Source organism: Sapajus apella, unplaced genomic scaffold, assembly GCF_009761245.1.
Source record: "Sapajus apella isolate SASKATOON/1434 unplaced genomic scaffold, GSC_monkey_1.0 scaffold4208, whole genome shotgun sequence".
NCBI lineage: Eukaryota > Metazoa > Chordata > Mammalia > Primates > Cebidae > Sapajus > Sapajus apella.
Window position 1 is genome coordinate 1 of NW_022441134.1, and position 5,972 is coordinate 5,972.

Consider the following 5,972-nt stretch of genomic DNA (forward strand, 5'->3'; position numbering starts at 1 on the left):
TGATACAATTGTCTGTTTTATCTTGTATACGACAGCCTGACTAAACTTACTTAGCTTTAAAAGCTTTTTTCCCCTTCATTCTTGAGATTTTCTTCATAGACAATCACATTCTCTGCAAACAGGAACAGTTTCATTTCTTTGTTAATGATCTGTATGTCTTTTATTTCCTTTTCTTGCCTTATATCTGTGGTTAGAACTTTCAGCACTATGCTGAGTGAAATAGTAAGAACAGATATAACCTTGGTTTGTTCCCAATAGTGGAAGGAAAGCATTCAGTCTTTCACCAATAAGAATACTGTTCCATAGACCAGAATCAGAGTAGATGTTTAAAAACAATTTTTAATTAAAATTAAACTAAATTAAATAAAAAATACTGTTTCACAAACATTAAAATAGCTACTACAAGAAAAAAGGAAAAACATATTTTTGTGGGGTATGGAGAAATTAGAAACTTGCACACTGCTGATGGCAATGTAAAATGGTACAGTTTCAATGAAACACAGCTTGGCAGTTCCTCAAAAACTCAAACATGTAATTACCATCTAAGGAGGCTGAGGCAGAAGAATTGCCTGAACCCAGGAGGTGGAGGTTGTGGTGAGCCGAGATCGCGCCATTGCACTCCAGCCTGGGTAACAAGAGTGAAACTCTGTCTCAAAAAAAAAAAAAAAAAAAGAAAATGTGATATATACATACAATGAAATATTTTTCAGCCTTAAAAAGGAGGGACATTCTGATGGATGTTTTAGGAGCTAAGCCTTGAAAACAGCCAAGTGACATAAGCCAGTCACAAAAGGACAAATATTGTCTGATTCCATTTATGTAAGGTACCTAGAATAGGCAAATTCATATAGACAAAGTAAAACAGAGGTTACCAGGGGCTGGGAGGAGTGGGGATGGGGAGTTATTGTTTAATGGATACACAATTTCTATTTGGGATGATGAAAAACTTCTGGAAAGTGGTGATGGTTGTACACCAGTGTGAACATACTTAATGCCACTGAATAGTGAAAGTTTATAAAACAGTCAATTTTGTGTTATGTATTATTACCAAATTTTTTTTTCAAGAACTGAATGGCGATGTATTTTAAACACTCATATTTTGTTTCTTCTCTCATGTTTCTCCTTTTGCGTGTTTCTTTTCCACAATTCTATGCCACTGTCCATCAGACCCCGGCACCTGCCGCTGCCACGTTTCAGACAATCGTATGGGGAAGCCATTTCAGTCACAGTCACGGAAAGGCTGGCCACAGGACACAACAGAGCAAGGCTTTAAAAATTACTCAAAAAGGGAAGAAAACCCTTGAAAGCCTCAGGCCCACCCTCCCATCCCCAAGGAAGATGCCCCCGGTGGTGGTTTCCTCCCAAGCCTCGCCGCTGTCACAGGGGCCCTCTCCTTTGCCATCGTCTGCCCTGGCATCTCTCGGAAGAAGCTTTCACATCAATCTCTAGAAGCAGAAACAAAACAGTCCCAGCCCTCCCCCCGCCACATCCAAGTATACACGAGGGATAAAATTACATTTGTACAAAAATAGATTTTTTTTTTTTTTACCTTTCCAGATGCTTTAGACATTTTCTCCTATCGTTACTCTCTTATGTATCCGTCATCCTCTCTAAAGTATTAGCTATGCGTCCCAGCTAAGGCATTGCTAAGGATTGGGAACGGCTAAAGCTGTCTGCTCCAAAGCATCTTAAAACAGATGCATCTCCTGCCTTGAGATATTCATTCGAATCCAGATTTCACCAAAGGAGGGCCTTTATGTACTTGCTTACACTAAGCAAATTTATAGGAAAACAGGGGAAACGTCTTGATTAAAAATAAATACGAAACATTGGTAACTGCTCCGCCTCTCCGTGGCCCTGGTGCGCGGCTCTCTCCACACACGTCTGTACAGCACATACATGTTTACACCATACACCTGCGTGGATGGGCACCAGGTCACGCACCCTGACCACAGCGGGGACATCAGCCGGCCACCCACAGGCTGCACATGCCGGCTAGGCCCTCCTGGGTGCCCCACAGGGAAAGGCTTAGGGTCTTCGCCAGCAGGCTGCCGGCCCAGAATTCTTGGGGAACACCGTGACTTGGAACACCAAAGGTCAGGGCTATCTTTCCCAGAGCCTGTGTGCTTCCAGGGTGCACAGGGCTGGTGGCTGACACAGGCCCTAGGATGGAGGGCCCCAGCAGGCCAGCTTCCAAACACACCTGACGAAGCCTAGGGTGGCCTGGCTCTGCGGCATCTTCACTCCTCAGCCTCAGGAGCCCCATCGGAAGGCAAAGCAAGGAGGTGACCAGCTGAGGAACATGCCTGAAGGCGCTGGGGTGCCCTGGTGGCCCAGGAAGCAGCCACTGCGAAGGGGGGCCCGTGGGGAAGCCGCTTCATCCAGCCGGGCCAAGCTGGGAACAGGCCCAGGTGGCTAATGAGCTGATGTTAGTGCTATCTTTAGAAAAGACCTGTGGGGTGTGGCAGGGTGTCCCGAGAGCCTGGTGGGGAAGCACCTGGCTGGGCTCACTGTAGTTCTTGCCACTCAGGCTGCCGCCTCAGGAAAGCCACTGCCCTGGGCCACAGACAAGTAGTAACAGAAATAAGGAGGTGACAACACATCTCTTAGGCAGAGCAGTGACAGGCTGCGCCCCAAAGTCCAAACGGGCCAGGCAGAGAGGGGCAAGAACAGGGCGCAGGCTGAGAAGAGCAGCTGCGTCCAGGTGGGGTGGCCAGACCCGGCGGGCGCGAAGGATGGGCCCGCAGGCCTGTCATTTGGTGTGGGGCTTCCAGCATCTCCATGAGGAAGGTGTCGATGGGCGTGTCCCCAATGAGCTTGAAGAAGAGATGTTCCAGGCGCTTGAGCCCAGTGGAGCGCAGAGCCGGCAGGCGGAGCAAAAGCTTGGCAAGCCTGCCTGCAGCAGGATGACCTGGTCGTCCAGGGGCAGCTCTGAGAAGTGCGGGATGCGCTTGGCCCACTCCATCAGGGTGAAGAGCTGCTTATCGGCTGCTTGGCAGATGTTGGTGACGGGGTGGTTCGGCCAGCTGGGGTTCAGCCCCACGTTGGCCTCCAGGTAGGTCTCGGTCTTGGGCTCCACAGCCAGCTCGGCCTCCAGGATTCTCTCCACGGGCATGTCCTCATTGGCGCTGCTGGTCGACTCCACCTCATTCTCGTCCTTGCCACGCTGCCGCTCCTCCTGCACGGCTTCCTGCTTCATGCCCATGGCCAGGCACTTCTGGTAGCGGCAGTACTGGCACCGGTTCCGCTGCCGCTTGTCAATCAGGCAGCCCTTGTTCTTGCGGCAGGTGTAGGTCAGGTCCTTGCGCACCGTCCACTTGAAGAAGCCCTTGCAGCCCTCACAGCTGTACACGCCGTAGTGCTTGCCTTAGGAGCGGTCCCCGCAGATGGCGCAGATGTGCTTGGTGAAGGATGCCATGTTTCCTGAGGGGTGGGCGGGGACCTTGAGGATGCCACTGAGGCCCAAGGGAGGCTTGATGTCCTCGCTGCTGCTGACGGGGTTCATGGGTGAGCTGAGCTGGGGGCTGCCAGTGCTGAAGCCTAGGGTGGGTGTGGCAGGCACCGACATGGAGTGCGGGCCCATGGGGGAGCTGATGATGGAGAAGGGCGGGCCCATGCCATTGATGGGGGAGCTCAGGGTGCTCATGGGGGAGTGCAGCTGCCCTGGGGACCCGATGCCAGGCCCCAGGGACAGGTGCAGGGAGGGCACGGCCATGGAGCCTCGGCCTGTCGGGGAGGTGAGGGACGAGTTCACCTGGGTGGAGAAATCGAGCGGGAGGAAATGTTTGGTGTCCATGTCTGCCACTAACTCATGCCCGGCCGGCGGTGCAGGCAGCGGGCAGCGGCCGCAGCGCCGCGAGTTGTTGCAAAAGTCGCGCAACAATGTAAACTACTTGTGTCTGCGCGCCGCAGCCGCCGTGCGCGCCTGGCCTACCAAATTTTAAAAAGAATGTTGGCTGTAGATTTTTAGAAGTTTCTCCTTTGTTCCTATTGTACTGAGAGTCTGTTTATAAACGGTTGTTGAATTCTGCCAAACTCATTGCATTAACTGATATAATCATGATTTTTCTTCTTTGGCCTACTGATATGACCAACATTACATGACTTAAATTAAAAAAAAATTTTTTAACTAAATAAAGTTTTGCATTATGTTGTTTTATGGCCTAGAATATGTCTATCTTTGTATATGTTTCCAAAGGCACATGAAAAGAATATGTATTCTGTTATTGGCTGGAATGTCTGCCACTTAAGTTTCATTTCTGCTTGTTCTCTGGGCTTTTTACCTCTGTTTTCTTTTCTTTTTTATCCTTTGATTTCTCATTAAACAATATAATACCTCTTTGTTTAATTTACAACCTTCTCATGGGTTACTCAAACCTTTTTTTTTTTTTAGACAGAGTCTCCCTCTTGTAGTCCAGGCTGGAGTGCAATGGCACAATCTTGGCTCACCGCAACCTCCACCTCCCGGGTTCAAGTGATTCTCCTGGCTCAGCCTCCCCAGTAGCTGAGATGACAGGCATGTGCCACCATGTCCCACTAATTTTTATTTTTTTGTATTTTCAGTAGAGACAGGGGTGTCTCTATGTTAGTCAGGCTGGTCTTGAACTCCCAACCTCAGGTGATCCGCCCGCCTTGGCCTCTCAAAGTGCTGGGACTACAAGCGTGAGCCACCACTCCTGGCCCAAACTTACTTTTTTATAATTCTGTCTTGATTTGCATAAAGTGTTTCTTAGGATATTTCACTGAATAGTTTGTTTGTTTGTTTGTTTTAAGAGAAAGAATCTTGCTCTGTTGTCCAGGCTGGAGTGCAATGGCACCATCTTGGCTCACTGCATCCTCCGCCTCCCGGGTTCAAGCAATTCTTGTGCCTCAGCCTCCTGAGTAGCTGGGATTACAGGCTCTCGCTACCACACCTGGATAATTTTTGTATTTTTAGTAGAGACAGGGTTTCGTCATGTTGGCCAGGCTGCTCTTGAACTTCTGACCTCAGGTGATCCACCTCCCTCAGCCTCCCAAAGTACTGAAATTACAGGCATGAGCCACTGCGCCTGGCCATTGCATAGCTTTTTAAGTGGTTGCTCTAGGTGCTACATTACATACATATAGCTTATCATAATTTACTAGTGTCTCATTTTACCAGTTTGCTTTTTTGGTGTTTTTTTGAGACAGGGTCTCACTTTGACACCTAGGCTTAAGTGTAGCAGCATGATCACAGCTCACTGTAGCCTCAATCTCCCAGTCTAAAGCAATCCTCCCATCTCAGCCTCCCAAGTCGCTGGGACCACAGGTGTGCATCGCCACACATGACTAATTTTTTTTTTTTTTTTTTAAGAGAGTGTCTTACTATGTTGCCCAGGTTGGTCTCAAACTCCTGGGCTCAAGTGATCCTCCTGCCTCAGCCTCATAAAGTGCTGGCATTACAGGGCAAGCCACCATGCCTGGCCCACACATGACAAACACTTCCTAAAGGCCCACCTCTTAATATTATCACATTGGTGATTAAATTTCAACAGATGAATTTTGGGAGACACATTCATACCACAGCAGAGGACTCCAGTGTTTTGTAAATATGAGATCATGCTTTCAGTGAAGAGATCATTTTATTTCTTCCTAATTTGGATGCCTTTTCTTTTTGTTGCCTAATTACTCTGGCTAAAGCTGTCAGTACTATGAAATAGAAGGGGTAAAAGTGGGCATCCTTGCTTTGTTCCTGTTCCTAGGGGAAACGGTTTTAGTCTTTCACCATTAAGAATGATGCTATTGTGAATTTTTCATACATGGCCCTTATCATGTTAAGGGAGTTTTCTTCCATACCTAGTTTACTGAGTGTATTTTTTTTTTTTTTTATCATGAAAGGGTGTTCAATTCTGTCAAATGCTTTTCTACATCAAATAAGATGATCGTGGGTTTTTATCCTATATCATTAATGTGGTATATTACATTACTGATTTTCATTTGTTGAACTATCCTTT

At 47.8% G+C, this 5,972-nt stretch overlaps 2 pseudogenes across 2 annotated transcripts; both read right to left on the reverse strand.

Moving 5' to 3' along the window:
- Positions 1-1,064: 1,064 nt before the first annotated feature.
- Positions 1,065-2,381, reverse strand: LOC116547701 (annotated as a pseudogene). Its single transcript, XR_004267144.1, has 2 exons — positions 2,307-2,381; positions 1,065-2,213 (listed from the first exon to the last, which is right to left on the reverse strand). The product of XR_004267144.1 is annotated as an uncharacterized LOC116547701 (transcript).
- Positions 1,081-4,460, reverse strand: LOC116547700 (annotated as a pseudogene). Its single transcript, XR_004267143.1, has one exon. The product of XR_004267143.1 is annotated as a retinoic acid receptor RXR-alpha pseudogene (transcript).
- Between the last annotated feature and the right edge of the window lie 1,512 nt (positions 4,461-5,972).